Source organism: Hippocampus comes, unplaced genomic scaffold (assembly GCF_001891065.2).
Source record: "Hippocampus comes isolate QL1 unplaced genomic scaffold, H_comes_QL1_v1.1 scaffold143, whole genome shotgun sequence".
NCBI lineage: Eukaryota > Metazoa > Chordata > Actinopteri > Syngnathiformes > Syngnathidae > Hippocampus > Hippocampus comes.
In genome coordinates, this window is record NW_017805504.1 from 167,640 (window position 1) to 183,313 (window position 15,674).

The 15,674-nt window shown below is 42.3% G+C and overlaps 1 protein-coding gene across 5 annotated transcripts in view; it reads right to left on the bottom strand.

Moving 5' to 3' along the window:
- LOC109520337 (receptor-type tyrosine-protein phosphatase delta-like) overlaps positions 1 to 15,674 on the bottom strand; it is a 227,093-nt gene that overhangs the window by 148,477 nt on the left and 62,942 nt on the right. For all 5 annotated transcript variants that reach the window (XR_002169157.1, XR_002169159.1, XR_002169160.1 and 2 more), the window contains exon 4: positions 6,462 to 6,485. The gene's annotated coding sequence lies outside the window, so the exon portion shown is untranslated. The remainder of the gene's footprint in view (positions 1 to 6,461; positions 6,486 to 15,674) is intronic.

Consider the following 15,674-nt stretch of genomic DNA (forward strand, 5'->3'; position numbering starts at 1 on the left):
CCATTCAGAATGGCAACATTCACAGTTTGGATGCTGTCTGACTTTCTTTAACAGATTTTCTGAATCTTTATTGAGCCGAGGAACACACACAAAAAAAAAAGTCAAGGTTTTTTTTTCAAGATAAGAGCCGTCATTGGGCTGACTTTTTGCCTTGAATTGTGAAGGTAAACTTCACATCGCTGATACTTTCTTATATGGCCACCACAACATAACACCTGCGCAATCTGAGTGTGTGCTTGTATATTCTCCACCAAGAGTGAGAAACAATCTCAATCTGCCAGTCGTCAGCGCGAACAGAGCCACACTGGATCTATTTTTAGCACCGGCCACAAAACAATGAAGACCAGTCCATTTACCATCACCACAAATCACCATTAGCATCATCGCTAACTTGCATCTTGCAACGGAGTGAGCGGTGCCAGCAAGGCAGATGGGCCGACCGCCCAGCAAACTCTGACTTGCAACCTCACGAGAACCCAGGCCATGGATTCGGTCCAGTCTTCATCATCATCTTCGTCTCCCCTCCTCAAATGTTTCGCACGTGGGCCAATTTGTGCCAGATGTTCTTCTCAAAAGAGATTGTGTTACTTAAAAGATGATTGAACACTCATGCATTCTAGCTACTTGTTCTAAAAGTCAATAGGGCGCATTAAAAATCTACAGAAAATACAAAAAAATGTTACCTTTGGTTCTACAACTAAACATAAAACAAAGACAATGAGTCATTGTGTATGTAAAACAGCCACAGCTTTGACTTTCGGCACGCTAGCTTAATGCGAACGCTAATCAGCATCTACGTTGCGGTGCTAAAACCTTTGAAGCAACAGACTGAACACAAATGGTGCCACAACATACAGACAGACATTATACTAGTACTCCCAGTAATATATTCTTTGTCCTTTGCGTAGAACGACGAACATTAGCGTCCTATTGATGAGCTCAGAGTGCAGTTGAGACGTTATGAGTCACACTTGTATTCGAGGCAGCTCACACCTCACTGCAATCTGATTAGCTGTTGTAAAGAGGTAAGGACGGTCAAGAACTCAAGTGGGATTCATAATGTCCGCCTTACGCTGGCCCCCAGGGTGGCCAAGGCACATCAGAAAGGAGCAGCATTCAATTGAGGTGATGTAACAAAAAATTCTTTTTCATTCTATTTGATAATATCATTAATATTTGTTTTTTAGAAATACAATAATATGGAGCACTATTTTTCTCCATGAAATTAAAGAGGAAAAAAATACATAAAACCTTTTTTGAAGGCCGGGATGGATTAATAGGAATTCCATTCGTTTGAATGGGAAGAGATGATTTGAGATTGGCTTGTCACAAGGGTTGTACTCTCAAATATCTGGCTTTGGCCACTTATTATAGCATAACATTTACACAATGTCCCAGTATAATAAGTGTCAAGTAGTAAACGCGTGCAGAAATGTTATCAGTGAGAGCTGACAGGCTGTTCAAAACACATTTTTTTTTTTTAATGGCTGCTCGGCCTATTATGTCACTTTCACAGTACCAAAGCCTGACAGCAAAACAGCAAAATCTGATTGTTTTTTTGAAGCCCGACTAATTAGCGCTGCTTATTAGAGATACGTCAATGGGAAACGAGGGGGAAGAGGAGCGCCTTAAGGGTTCGAGTGGGAGGCGAGCGGCGGCGCGTGCACTTAAATGGGACGACGCAGTTTAAAAGCAAAAGGAACTGTCAATTAAAAACAAAAATGCGCCGATTACAATGACATCGCGTTCACCCTTCGCTGTACAACAGGGATTCTCAAAGTGGACTCCCTCTAGTGGTACATGAAGAATTACTAGTTGTTAGAAATGTTTTGCATGTTAAAGTGGTCTAAACTATTTTTAAATCATTTGTTTAAATCAACTTTCAGTACAATACATTTGCAACAGTTTCAAATGACAAAACAGTGACCGCTTATTTATTTTTATTAGTTTTTATTTCAGTTTTGATGTTTTGATGACATGCAATCATGTGACAGTTTTATACACAAAATGCCACATCATAGGATATATCAGGTTAAGTGATATTATAAGGGTGCAGATTTTCCAAGTCACCACAAAGATGATGCTTGAGTGGAATTGTCCTCTGGTTTCTCGAATAGATCCTGGACGATTTCACTTGAAGCGGATTGCTTTGGGAGCCTCGACAACAAAAACATTTGCATAATTACAGCAATGGTCAAACAGGGTTTATCATGGAAGAATTTCTGAATGGCTTGAATGGTTCTTTTGCAAAGGTCAATTAACCCTTTGAGGGACAGCGGTTACTACAGTGGACAGTTTATCAGGTTATCAGGTTACAGGTTGTCATTATTGGCGCATGAAAGGGTTCATAAAACCAGTACATTTTGTTAGGATGTATTTTTTTCCATTTGAGACCATCTATTGTGAGGATCTACAAAGTCAAAATCAAATCCCAGTCATCTCAATCGACTGTGCAATCAAATATTTAATCCACAATATATTACTGTATGTTATCGCTTCCAGTTCATTCCGCAAACTGACAACTGCAGCCAGATCTGCACCAAGCAAGAAACCGGTAATGGATGGCTAATAATAGAGAGAGTGGGCCACCGTGTTGCAAGCAGAATGCCTCTTCATGGATGCCCAGCGCGCCTCAAAGTGCGCCGTTGTCCTGTGAAGTGAGCATCTGACGCTTGGCTACACAACGATCAGGCATGGAGAGGACACCTCAATGTGCCTCCGCCATATGCCACGCTCCCTCGAGGGGGTGCGGAAGAGGATGGGGAGGGGAGGTCCAAGTACTTACACTCTTTTTTTCCTGAGTGGACAGCAAATGGAATGTCAGCCACTATATGTAAAAAAATGAATAAATACAAAGTGACACTGCGGTCAGTGGCTTGAAGGCAGCACCCCCAGTGATGAGCCATCGTCACATAAAATGCTCAACATTTTAAATACCTCCCTGAGTTATTGCTAAGCGTCATTGGATCCCTTGAAAGGTGTTGTATAAATACAAGCTATGATTATCAATGTTATTATTGTGTCCATAAATGTACAATATGTACTTTTTTGAGCAGCCCTGGCAAAGTTAATAAGCCTAAAGCCAAGACAGTGAAATCTTGGTTTTTGTGATGAATCTGTTGCAGGACCAGTACCGATTTGTACTAAAACCAAAGCAACATTTCCCATGGGAGATAAAGTAAATTGAGCTAATCCGTTTCAGACAACCAAAAATAAGAACAAAAAAATGCACACTGTAGAAAATAACTGTTGCTTTATATACAGTGTGAAAAAAAAAAACAATGACTAATAAAGTGGCTAAAGGAACATTTTTACCTTTAGTGAAGACTCTTGATGGCGTATACCTCGAGAAGGGGAGATAGATGAGCCATTCCTTCTCGAATTCTATATCATGTTTCTTGCCCTCTTGAACAAATGGCCATCACTCCGAATTTGCTGCCCTATGGGGACTGATTTAGCTGATTTATGCTTGCTTATTGAGTGCGACTGTTGAATAACACACCTTGTGGCCAAATTGCGTTGAAACTGAGTTGATGTACTGTGTGCTTTTATTTTGAAGGCCTGACTTTTGACCAGGTGGATCATTGCATTTAAATTGTTAAAGTGTCAAAGCTTTGTATTTGAAGTCACCGCTAATATGACAAGCCATACGGTCACATTGGACCAACACGGACACATCCACTCGACTCAAGAGCACAGCTAAAAGACAACAAGCATTACCAAGGCCAATAAACAGAGGCCCTGGATTCTTATGGGTATTTTACTGCATTTTCCCAGGGCCCAGATGGAGGCTTGAAAGGCTCACAGATGAATTGAAAAAAAAAAAAAAAAGCTGAATAAATCATCTTCCATGTTTCCACTCCTGAGCATTACAAAGCGCGGCATCTACTTTTAGACTTCAAGCGCTATAATGCTCTTTGCTTAGCGGCGTAAGCCAGCGAACGCTCCCTCGTGCTCGCTCGGTTCCCGTCTGTCTTCCGAGCTGCCAGAAAAAGTGCAATGAGATCACCGACATTCTGTTTCCATGCACAAAAAGACTTGTGATAAATACTTTTAATGGCCACCAACAGAACTGGCGTGAAATAGCGTTGCTTATGTAAATCCTGATTTCTCAATGTGGAACGCTAGTAGAGTGCCAAATGAGGAGGTGTTACACTCCACTGGCATCAGGGACCAATTGATTAGGGGAAAAAGTGTCCCAACATTTTGGGTGAGAGCATTACCGCCACCTGATGGATTGGAGTAGAAGCCCCAAAAATGCAAATTCTGCAAATCTGATTATTCAGTTTGGAACACTGTTAAAATTACCAAACGCGGAATGTGAGTTTTCTTGCATCTGCGTTGTAGCAGAGCTGTGGAAAAAAAAAAAAAAAGCCCACCACCTTGTAATGCACATTACCATCTCCTACAGGACTGCAGTGGAACTGCATTACCCGTAGAAATCAGGGACTATTATTTTGAGAAGACGAATGAGGAGGTGTTACATCAGGGCCTTGCCAAATCTGTGGAGAAAAAAAAGTGGCACCACCTTCTAAAGGCCACTACTATCACTTACAGGTCTGGAATGGAATTTATTTCCCTGTGCAAATCCATACATATATACATATATATATTTTTTAATTAATTTGGAACCCTTTTCAAAAGACCAGGTCATGCCAGGTTAGAATAAGAAAACTCAAATCCTTGTAATGAGCATTAGCGCCACCTACAGAACCAGAATGGAATCCTGTGTTTTTTTTTTTTTCTTCCTGTCAAGATGGACATGTTTGGCCTTGGCAAAGGTCGGCCTCATTAGTGCCCGCCTGAATACACGAAGGATTGTTGACCTTGCAAGTACAGATCAGCTGATTGTCATGTGCTTCAAGTCTCTTAGTGGACATAGCGGACGTGAACCTGCAGTGTCTCACACACATACACACACAAACACACACACACACCCAGTGTGATGTTTGACAGATCGCTCGCTCTCCCGCGAGGCTCACAGTAAACGTCCATCTGGTGGCCTCCCATGGGCACTTATTATTCTCAGCCAGCCAGGGGTTTTCTCTTTTCCCGAGCAGTCAAGTCGAGCCCGAATGGCCGCAGCCGTTTTTTCAATTACCCGACCAGCTTGGACCTCCCCGGAAAAATAAAAGTTCCGTTATTTAAGACCCAGACGAAACACGTAATGTCAGGGTATGCCACTTTCCTCACTTGTTCACTGTACTTTTTCCACACCGGGGCCGAGATGATTGATTGGCCACCCCCGCCTTCTCTTGAACAGATGCTCAGAGCCTTGGGGCGGCCCTGAGAGGTCCTGCTGTCCTGTTCTGGCCCAGCCAGGCCTGGCCTGGCCCGGGGCCATGCTGCATGTGAGTCAATGACAGTCACTTGCACTCATCCTTCATCACTTCTTCTCCTGCAGCGACGACGTACCACCCCAAAACTTTTTGTCCTAATCTTTTGTTTTGTCTCTTTTAGACTTGATCTGTCGACCTAACTTATGTAGCATCAATATCACAAAAATAATATGATTAAATAAATTTTAAAATTGTGCTTGGTGATTTTTTTGGGGGGGCGGAAATCTTTCAGGGCAATTTTAAGGGCAAAAAAATACATTGAATTGCAATGTTAGCAAAGCAGCAAATAATATAAAAATGAGTAAAACTATGAGAAAATTACAGTATGTTTTTATGTTGTTTTTTTAAATGTATTTAGGTTTGTTTTTCCAATATTATTGCATAAAATTTCTGAGTTAATCTGTTATTTCAGCAGCTTTTATTTTAAGTTAGTGCAAGTTTTAAGTAAGAGATGGGTGACGACTGATACCAGGTGTTGGTGCCTGGCCGATACCAGCCATATTTTCAGGTATCATACCCGTCTAGGCTGTCGATAAGGCACAAATAAAATGTGACATGATTAAGTCTTCGTAAGCAGCAGTTCGTGCGATACTGCAGTCGTGTCACACGCCGGTGAATCATCATCTGTGTCAGAAAGAAAGGTATTTGTTCCAATATTTCACCTTTGTGTTAAGTGAAATTTTATTTATCTGACGTACTAGGGGTATCGTTCATCGGTATCGTTGAAGACTTGGTATCAAACATCCCTAGGCTATGAGAAAATAATTTGTCATTTGACAATTTATTTTATTTAGTACATTAGGTTACAGTTGCAATTTTATCTTGTCAAAGTGCCATTGCAAAAAAAAAAAAACCTCTTTTTTCCATTCCTTTTTTTTGCTTTGTTTCGTTTTTAAAATAGGTCAAGTGCCCCCCCCCGAACGCTTGTTGTCTCAACAATCTGGGCTACGAGGCGCTCATTTGAATACAATTCAAATCGGGATGCAACTTGGAATGTTGACGGCGCTACGAGCAGCTCAACCCCTGCACATTTGAGGCTTCCTCCATATTTATGGAATGCTTCCCAAAGACGCATGACACACATGCACTCCTAAGTACTATGAAAAATGAAATGCCTCTTACCTAGTGCGGAACTGTCGGTCACATCTGTGAGAGAGAGAGAGAGAGGAAGAAAAAAAAAAAGATTTGTCAGCAAGTTGCATGTAGAGAAAAGTTCCATGTGAAAAATGATGGCATCCCACTCTTGCGCACATTGCTGGTTAAGAATAGCCCCTTTCAACACGGGTGGTGTATCATTTATTAATAGAGAGGACATGAAACGTCTTCCATGGCGTCCCCTGAGATACAAAGTTTGCACAACTTGCATTAATATTTGTCGAGTTATTTGAGGGGGAAGCTCGTTTATTCCACAGAAAGGGCCCTTTCTTGCTTTTGCCAACACACACACACACACACACACACACGAAATATTCCCACACTTCACTTTGCAGGGCACCACATCATCACGTGTAATTTTTCTAGAATACATAAATATATTAAACGCGTTCATTGTGTTCATTTCTGCGAGTCTTTCTTGTCTCAAATGGGTTCATTGCATAAAACGTGACGTGACCAAACACACGTGGGAGTCCTGAAAAATCGCACTTCCTCACCGTTTGTTGGCCAGGTATCCTCGTGACATCAGAGTGACATCACTTGCATTTACCCCGAGCTGTTCTACAAATACGTTGGAGGAAATGTGCAAGGAAAACACTGGACGTAGCTTCCCGTTCTTCCTACGTAGGTAACGTGATCGCGCGGCCGGCATTAGCATTTTCGCCGCGCACGCTGCGAATTCCCGCGAGCCCAAAGGCGGAGGAGAGTGTGATTACAATATCTGTTCAGTGCGTGCAAACAAATCTATTTCCAGCAGAGTAAAAGGGATGAGGGGGCGGGCGGTACGCGGGGGAGTTCGGTCCTTGCTCATTACCATTCAGGTTGAACACACACCCACTGCCAGCACTGTAATGTATCTAAACACAAAGCTCAACCCACCGCCTTGAAGCTCAGCACAGGGGAAAATTGGACCCGTGGGAGGTCGGTAGAAGGGACTTTTGTCAGACTTCAAGAGGCACAGCAAGCACCTGGGTTTTCGCTAAGTCCACCAGCAGCCCCGTTGTTTGGTAGACTGGGAGAGAGGGACTGAGGTCTAAAAAAATATGATAGATGGCAACGAAATAACAGGCAGAATAGACCACCGTGTTTGTCTCTCCTGGCGTATCACTTTGCGACATGACATTCTTAAATATTAAAACGAGTGAAATATTTCCGATCCAAAATCTCTGTGTGTGGAGGAAGCAGACTATCACTAATTCAACTGAACGTAGAATTATGACGTGCACATTATGTAGCCAATCAAGGAGAGCCGTGAGTTCGAAAACGCGGAAGTGAGTGGCCCTAAATTAAAAACAAACTTCTACTCTTCGTCAGGTTTTTTTGTGTGAAAGTGACTTCCCCAGACGGCAATAAATAAATTCCAAATGAAGTCTCTTTGATGCGTGGTGGAATAGAATTCTAATATAGCATAGTACTAAAAAAGTGTAAAATGCCAGATTTATTAAATCTTCGTGTGTGTGTGTGTGGGGGGGGGGGGCTGTTATGGACAAACAAACTTTCAAGATATGATAAAATCTTTTAATGTATACCAGGCCAAAAGTGCCAATTAGAAAACACGTAACGCTTCATCTGCCAAGAAAAAGCCTCGAAAAGAAAATTTCTCCACTCCGTGAGGTTATCGATGGGGTAAATTTGGAAAGGTGGCCAATCAAGTCAAGTGGAGGTAGACTTAAGAAGCGTAAGTGGATTAAAGCAGTGAGACGCAGGGAAAAGGAGACTCTCACGGGAGAATGCAAAGCTCTGGTGGCTTCGAAAAAACGTGGGGAAAAAGATGGAAGAAGTGGAAGAGTATGTTTTTTTTTTTTTTTACCCTCCATTGCCCTCCTGTTTTAAGCAGATAAGCTCCTTCCAAGGGTCTTAGTTATGCCGTGAGGAACCTGCAGTCCGACATGGAAACTTTTGACAAGGCAAAGAAAGACTGTCTTTTCTACATTGACAAGAGGGAGTTGGGGAGGTTTAAGGTGGTCAGTGCTACAGGGAATTCGAAAAGGAAAAAGCTCAGTGTGTACAGCGAGCAGCCCAGTGTTTACATTTGACTGGTCAGTAAAGAGTACAACTACGAAAAAAAAAAAAAACAGCTTTGTGTGGTTGACCATCAGAATATTCCACAAGCGAATGAAAATTGCAATTGATAAAGTGCTGAATACGAAAATGAGCTGATTTCACGCGGAGGGAGCAGATATTTTAAAATCAATAGGAAAAAAAAATTGTGAATATTGGGAGATGAAATGGAAAAAAAAATCTGTGGTGACAAGAACTTTCTCAACCCAAATTAGGTCAGAAAAATACAATTGAACTTTGTCGTTGGTTAATTTCAACAGAGTTCTATAAGAATGTGAATGGTCGAGTGCTGAAAATACAGCAAAAAAAAAAAAAAACAATCCTCAACTTCCTTTCATATTACTCGACTCAAGTTCATTTAAAAAGCGATTTCTCAACAGCTGCAGTTGTAACAATGTGCTGTCCAGAAAACAATCACAATAATGATCAGAATTAGAACTGCAATGATGACGACATTAAATTTACGACTCACCTCGTGCTTAACGATCAATAGCATAGCGAAACAAAATCCTTCAAAACGCACTCCCGACCTTCCACACGTCAAGTTAGTTTGGAAAAATAACACTGAGCAGATCACAGTTTACACTGGCTGATTGCGAAAACATTCATCGAGCTGCCGGAGAAGCAACCCCTGATGAAAAAGGTGGCTGGTAAACTGACATTATTAATGCCAACTTTCGTTGCCAATTGAGGACATATAATATATATAAATATTAATGACAGGGTGAAGTTTGTGACTGGTAGAACCCCGATTCCACCTGAGGCCATGTTGGCGTCGGATATGATGAAAAAATCAATACGGTTCTTGCATGGACGTGGCTTCATCTTGGACGGATTTGGCGATGACACAGACTGACAGGGAACCTCAGAGAACATCGCGCACCAAATCGTACTGTATGTTGCTGGCTCAACAACCACTGCTAACTCCTACTGGTTTATTTATGTCAGACCATCTGGGTTTGCACATTTTTCCTTTTTCCAAGAGGAAAAGAGAGAATTTGCTTATTCGCAAACCAAAAGCGACAGTGCCGGATATGGAATGAACAAGAGACGTCGGTCAATTTAGTTCACGACGAGAAAGGCCTCTACTTCGGCAGTAACATTGTCACCTGCTCGCCAGCGTGGAATGAGGTCAGTTGTTCTTACCGTGCCACATAAAGCGACAAAAATGGGCAGGCAGCTGAAAAAAAAGGAGCGTACCGGGTGAAGGAAGGTGTGAAGCAGACGTTGGCGAGGACAGAATGAGAGGAGTAAGTGATACAGGAAGAGAGCCTGTAAGAGAGCTTGCATCCTTCCATCTGAGCTGCGAGGAATTAGCGAGGCTCTGACAGAGGCTACAGATGGCCCGGGATCACACAGACTGCGGCGGGAAGTTTGCACGAGTCAGACAAAGCAGGCAGATCGGCGACAAAAACTTCAGGGACGTCAAATTCCATCACACAAAAACTTATTTGAGGATAAACTTAAAATCCAATATAACTTTTTCAGGTAAGCTTATCCCCCCAAATGCCAAACATATCGCATATGATCCCTTGAGTTTTTTTAAGGGCTCAGCATCGTTTTGTTGTTCTTTGAAAGCCGGATGTCTACGATGAAATAGAGTCAAAGATAATCTACGAGAGGGCAGTAATTCTCAAATTCCATATTCTGTGTTTAGCCAATACAAATAACTTTGTCTCAAGTGAGTCTGCTAGCTTAATGCTAAAATGTGATGAAAAAACAAAACCGAATAACTTTGTCTCAAGTGAGTCTGCTAGCTTAATGCTAAAATGTGATAACAAAACCAAACCGAATAACTTTGTCTCAAGCGAGTCTGCTAGCTTAATGCTAAAATGTGATAACAAAACTAGCATTGATCGAGCTACCCCGGAGTAGTTACGAACCTTTCAATACCCGATATTTGAACACAAACAGTGAAGGGACTGGAATGGATTTATGGCGTTTCTATTCATTTCAGTGAATGGCGGTTCAAGCGATTTGAGAATGTCATGGACAAATTAACTTTTAAGCTAAGCTATCACGACACGTTTTTCTAAAACTGTATAAAATGTCTGCTTTGAATTTGGAACAGTCGGCATCTACGGCCTGTTAATGTGTTAGAAAGCACTGAAAAGTTGGACATTTTAGGGTTCACTGGTGAAAACTTTTTGTGAGTAGTATTTTGCTCGGATGTTTTAGATCTTTCGATCAAAGTGACTTTGGAGCGCAGTGGTGGGAAATTAAAAAAAAAATCGATCAGACAGCCTTCAAAGGGTGTCGGAGCGCGGAATGTTGAAGAGCCATTTCTTTTTCAGCAGATGTTCTCGTTTGCCAGTGCATCTGCCTCTCGTTCGCTATCATGCCATTTTGCTCTGTCAACTGTAAATAAAACAGGAGCAAAATAACCATCCTCAGGCGTCATCGCAATGATTCTCAATGCTTCTGGAATTTGGGGTGGAGCCAGTCCAAGGTACGAAAGCAGATGTCGTCACTGCTGTCAGTTGTTGTCGCTTCTGTTGTTGAGGCTAACGTGGTCCTCGAAGGTGTTGTCAACACCTCAAACTGGTTGGACAGACGTTGCCTCAGTTGTTCCAAGACTCTGACTTGCTACCAGTGCTTGTCACTGCAGTTGTCAACGTTGTAGTTGCCTCCGTTGTGGTCGAATCTGTTGTGGCTACAGCTGTTGTTTCAAAGAGTGTCACTGCTGTTGGCAACGCAGCTCATTGTTGTTGTTGTGGGTTCAGTTGTTGTGACTAGCAGGTGTAGCCACTTCCAATGCAGTTGTAGAATTCTGTTGTTGTTGTTTCAGAAGGTGCTTGCAACTGCCGGTCACGTCTCTGTCCTATTGCAGACCACATCGCCTATTTCCATTGGTCCACTTTACAATCCAGCAAAAATACTCACAGCCTTATACTACGACGACACACCACAATCCTCTGGTTCTAAACCCAGTTTTAGCTATCTTTTCCGATGCTTTTCCACACGTTCTTTTGAACAAAAGACAGATTTCTGGTCGTCATTCCTTGCAGACCTTGATAGTGATCACAGGCAAGCAATATCAGACGCTACTGGATTGCCACCCTGAGTTCAGCTTCGTCAAGTCTCGCTGGCCTTGAGTGAGGTTAAATAAGATGTGGAAATTGGGAGGCCAATGTGTATCTGTGAAAAGTCTGCAGACACATGGGAACCCATGGGGGCCGCAAAAAAAAAAAATGTGATGAGATCCATGCTTTCGAGTAATAATGACATTTGACACTCTCTGCAATCTCTGTCTGCAAATTAACTTCTTAAATATAAGATGCAGAAAACCACAGGACTCGATAATAAATTCAAATGGAGTTGTTTAAATACTCAAATAGATAATTGGACATGATGAGTAAACAGCGCGGCTGTGAGACACACGCGGGCTTGATAGTGCTTTTTCATCGCCCCCCCCCCAGCACGCCGAGCTCATTCGGAGAATATTCCGACCAGTGCAAACTCGGCCAGGTGCAGCCATTACAGCAGGACAGATGGATCGGCACAAGTGCCGCTCGGTTTTCCCTCCATATGTGGGCTGATCATTAATTACAAACATCCACCTTCCCGAGAATGTCTGCCATTCCGATGGAGTGACTGCATTTTCCGCACGATAAGGCGCACCGAAAAGCATACGATTTTCCCAAAAGCCGACAGTGCGCCCTATAATCCGATGCACCTTATATGTGGTGTGACAGTCTCTTTACATTCCCCACTGAGTTGTTTCCCTGTTAGTGTTCCTACGCCACCTAGTGGTGATTGTTAGCAGGAACCAATTGTAACGTAAAAGGATTCTGCCCGACACTAATTGACATGCGTCAACACACACACTCAAGCAGACAACTATTTTGTGAGCTCTGCGCAGCCATTATGAAACGAAGATAATACCAAAAGCAGAGTTAACGTCTGACTCAACGAAGGAAGAAGGAGGACAAGCAAGACTTCTAAGGACATTCAGCCCCTTGTGGATGTGAGCCCACGAGGTCTGTGTGCCTTTTATTGACTCGATTGTCTTCAGAACTTTTGTTTAACTCTCATTTATTGTTTTGTAATGCCATTTGTATTTCTGCCAAGGAATAAACCCTGTATTTTTATGGACTTAGTGTCATGCTTCATGCTATAACCTGAGTGAGATACATCTGCATCAATATTCTGATTTATTGAACGTAATATTTTAAATGTTCTGTGTAGTGCAGTGGTTGTGAACGCTCTATATAAATAAAGCTGTATTGTATTGTATTCCGTTTAGCGTAGCTCCAGCTAGTGGATGCATAACACACCCGCAGCCACTATTGTAGCTTCTATTCTATGTGCCTTATAATGTGGTGCACCCGATATATGTAAACTGTTTTAAAATGTGCCATTCATTGAATGTGCGTCTCATACTCCGGAGCGCCTTATAGTGCGGAAAATACGGTCAATGAGAACAACCAGCCACTATGATGTGCAGTGTGACATTTATTTCTGTGTAATAGAGTGAACGAAAGCTCCGCTATCTCATGTAAGTTTGGGGGATGGGGGGTGCGGGGGGATTCCTTTTAATATCGCAAGTACGACTTCTTTGAAAATGAATTCAAATACTTCGACCCCGCCGCCATCTGTGCGCTCAGCAAGGCCAGCAGCTGGGGGAATGCGAGAAGATGAAAATTCCAACACGGGCAAAAGCATGCGGGCAAGTCCCCTGACGCAGAGGAGCCACTGATATGCCAGCTTTGAACTTTATTTATTTCTCATTGCAAAGATTCAAAATGAGATTCTGGGATAACGTGCAAGCCGCGATTGCGCTGCGGTAAAAATTTGCGAGACAAACAGAAAGCTTTATATCAGCATAACCAGAACAAAGAAAAAAGGACAACCCCTTTGAGGTCTAATTAAAATGCTCAAAACATTATTTTGTGTCAAGCGTGATTGTAATTACGACTGGAATAACAAACACTTGACAAGCCCGTAAGAGATCTGGATTGTAATGCTGATAAATCCGAAACATTCATAATTTCAATGAAGAACAAAACCTGATCTTGTGAAGCAGAGTTTGGGTTTCGTGGCTTGGCGGATATTTGCTTAAAAATGGCAACTTCAAAACAAAATGGGAGACTTGTTGTGTCTTTTCGGGCATGGGCTCCTTAGAATTTTTAGGGAATTACACACAATTGATATGACTTCCAAATTTCAGGCTTCTGGGGGCTAAATTTTACAAAAGTTTTTGGCTCTTTTGGCTAAGTGTCTGCTTAAGGTCCTATCCTGGTGGAAAACGTGATTTAAGTGGTCCAAAAAAAACAACTCCCCAAAATTGCCTCAGCAGCGCCACCCGGAAAGATTTAAAAAATGAAAAAAAGCTGTTTGTGTTCATTTCATCGCTCAACACGACATTGTGCGGACATCACATCCGGATGTCTGAACTTCAACAGTGTGTCGGCCATTTTGGTTCAAAGCAGACATTTCAGGCAAAATTCCCAATGGCTCGTACTTTGACGAGCATTTACAAGAGAATTCGGCCAAATTAGCATCAGTCGGCAGCATTTAAATAGATAGACGCTACATCATCGAAAACCATTTGATATGGACGCTTGCAGCTTAAATTTTGTTTCGACCAAATTAAAACACGCTCAAGGGCCGCATGTTCCCCATCCACTAATCTTGTTATCGCCGAACACAAATATGAGGTTTGTGATTAAAAAAAATAAACAATAAACTTGATGTTTTTGCACAGTTTAATCATTTCCAAGAGTGCCGCCCGATACGAGCTCTGAATTAATCGGCGCACATTTGGAAGCGTTTTGCCTCCCGACTCGACACTTGCTTTGATTTGCGGCCGCCGCCGCCGACAATCGGCGCACTTGATTAACATTGACACTGGCACTCGTCTGCGGCGACTGTCATCCGAGCTGCCATTTTTTTCGCGGCTGACAATAAAGCAATATCACCGGCAATGTTTATGCCCTGTAATCACTTTCCCCGCCACCTGATCTCCTCTTCATCAACTCAGCACGTTAAGAGTTGGAAATATGGCGCCATGTATTATGCATTAGTGATAATCTCCCTGAGGACACACACACACGCACACGCACACACTTGACTATACTGTAAACGCAAAAGTGTGCGCATCCTTGCCTTTTCTTGACACCTCCACACATGTCAGCACACACACTTCAACAGATGCCTGAAAGGACTCCGAGTGGCTCGGGGCTGTCATGGAGGTGAGGCTGCACTTGGGTGAATCAACATCTCGTCAGCAGTCACAAATTCCGCATCGGACTTTCTTTTGGACGTTTTGTTTGATTATATTTTCATAACCTCGATGGGTATTCATAATTATTTGTATGTTTTGTTGCCGTTGTCATTTTGAGATTTTGGCAAGTTCCCCGTGAAGCCCTTTGAGACTTTTGCGATGAGGGGCTTTAATATGAATTGAATTGAATCACACGGGGACTTGAGTGTTCATAAACAAGTAGGATGTCAGCGGGGAGCCGAGGTTACCTAAGAGTCTTAATTAAAGCCATTGATTGGTTACATAAGCGCAAAGAAGCAGTGGACATTTCCTCCCTGCTAATGGCCCCCCACATACTCCCTAATTAGCAAATAGCAGCAAACAATCAGCGGGCTGGTTTAACTCTTGCACCCCATTAGCCGCACACCACCAGTTCGAGAATCACAGCATATTATAGCGCTCCCCAGATCATCTGTCCGCAGATTCGACAGTATATCCGCTATACTGTAACGATATGTTGTGGCGTCTGCAGATACTCGTGATCGGGGATGGGCAACTTAAAAGATGGAGATGCCACTATTTTTCATCAGCGCTTCTGGGAGGGGCCACATAGAACCACACAGTTCCCAACCCGATGTATGGCAAAAATGCTGTTTTAATTATGGACACACTAGCTGCACTTAAAATATTTCATTTTGTATCATACATTTTTTCAATGCATGGATAACATTATCCATGATCTGAACCCAACAAAAAAAGGGTTTGAATCAATCGACAAAATAACCGGGGCACTTTTTGAATCAAAACATTCAAGAAAACTGCTGAAAAAGAAACCAACATGAAGTGAAAAGAATCTTTTTGGACTTTTTTTTTTTTTTATTATTTTCACAAAAATCAAAACTGTAATATTATTG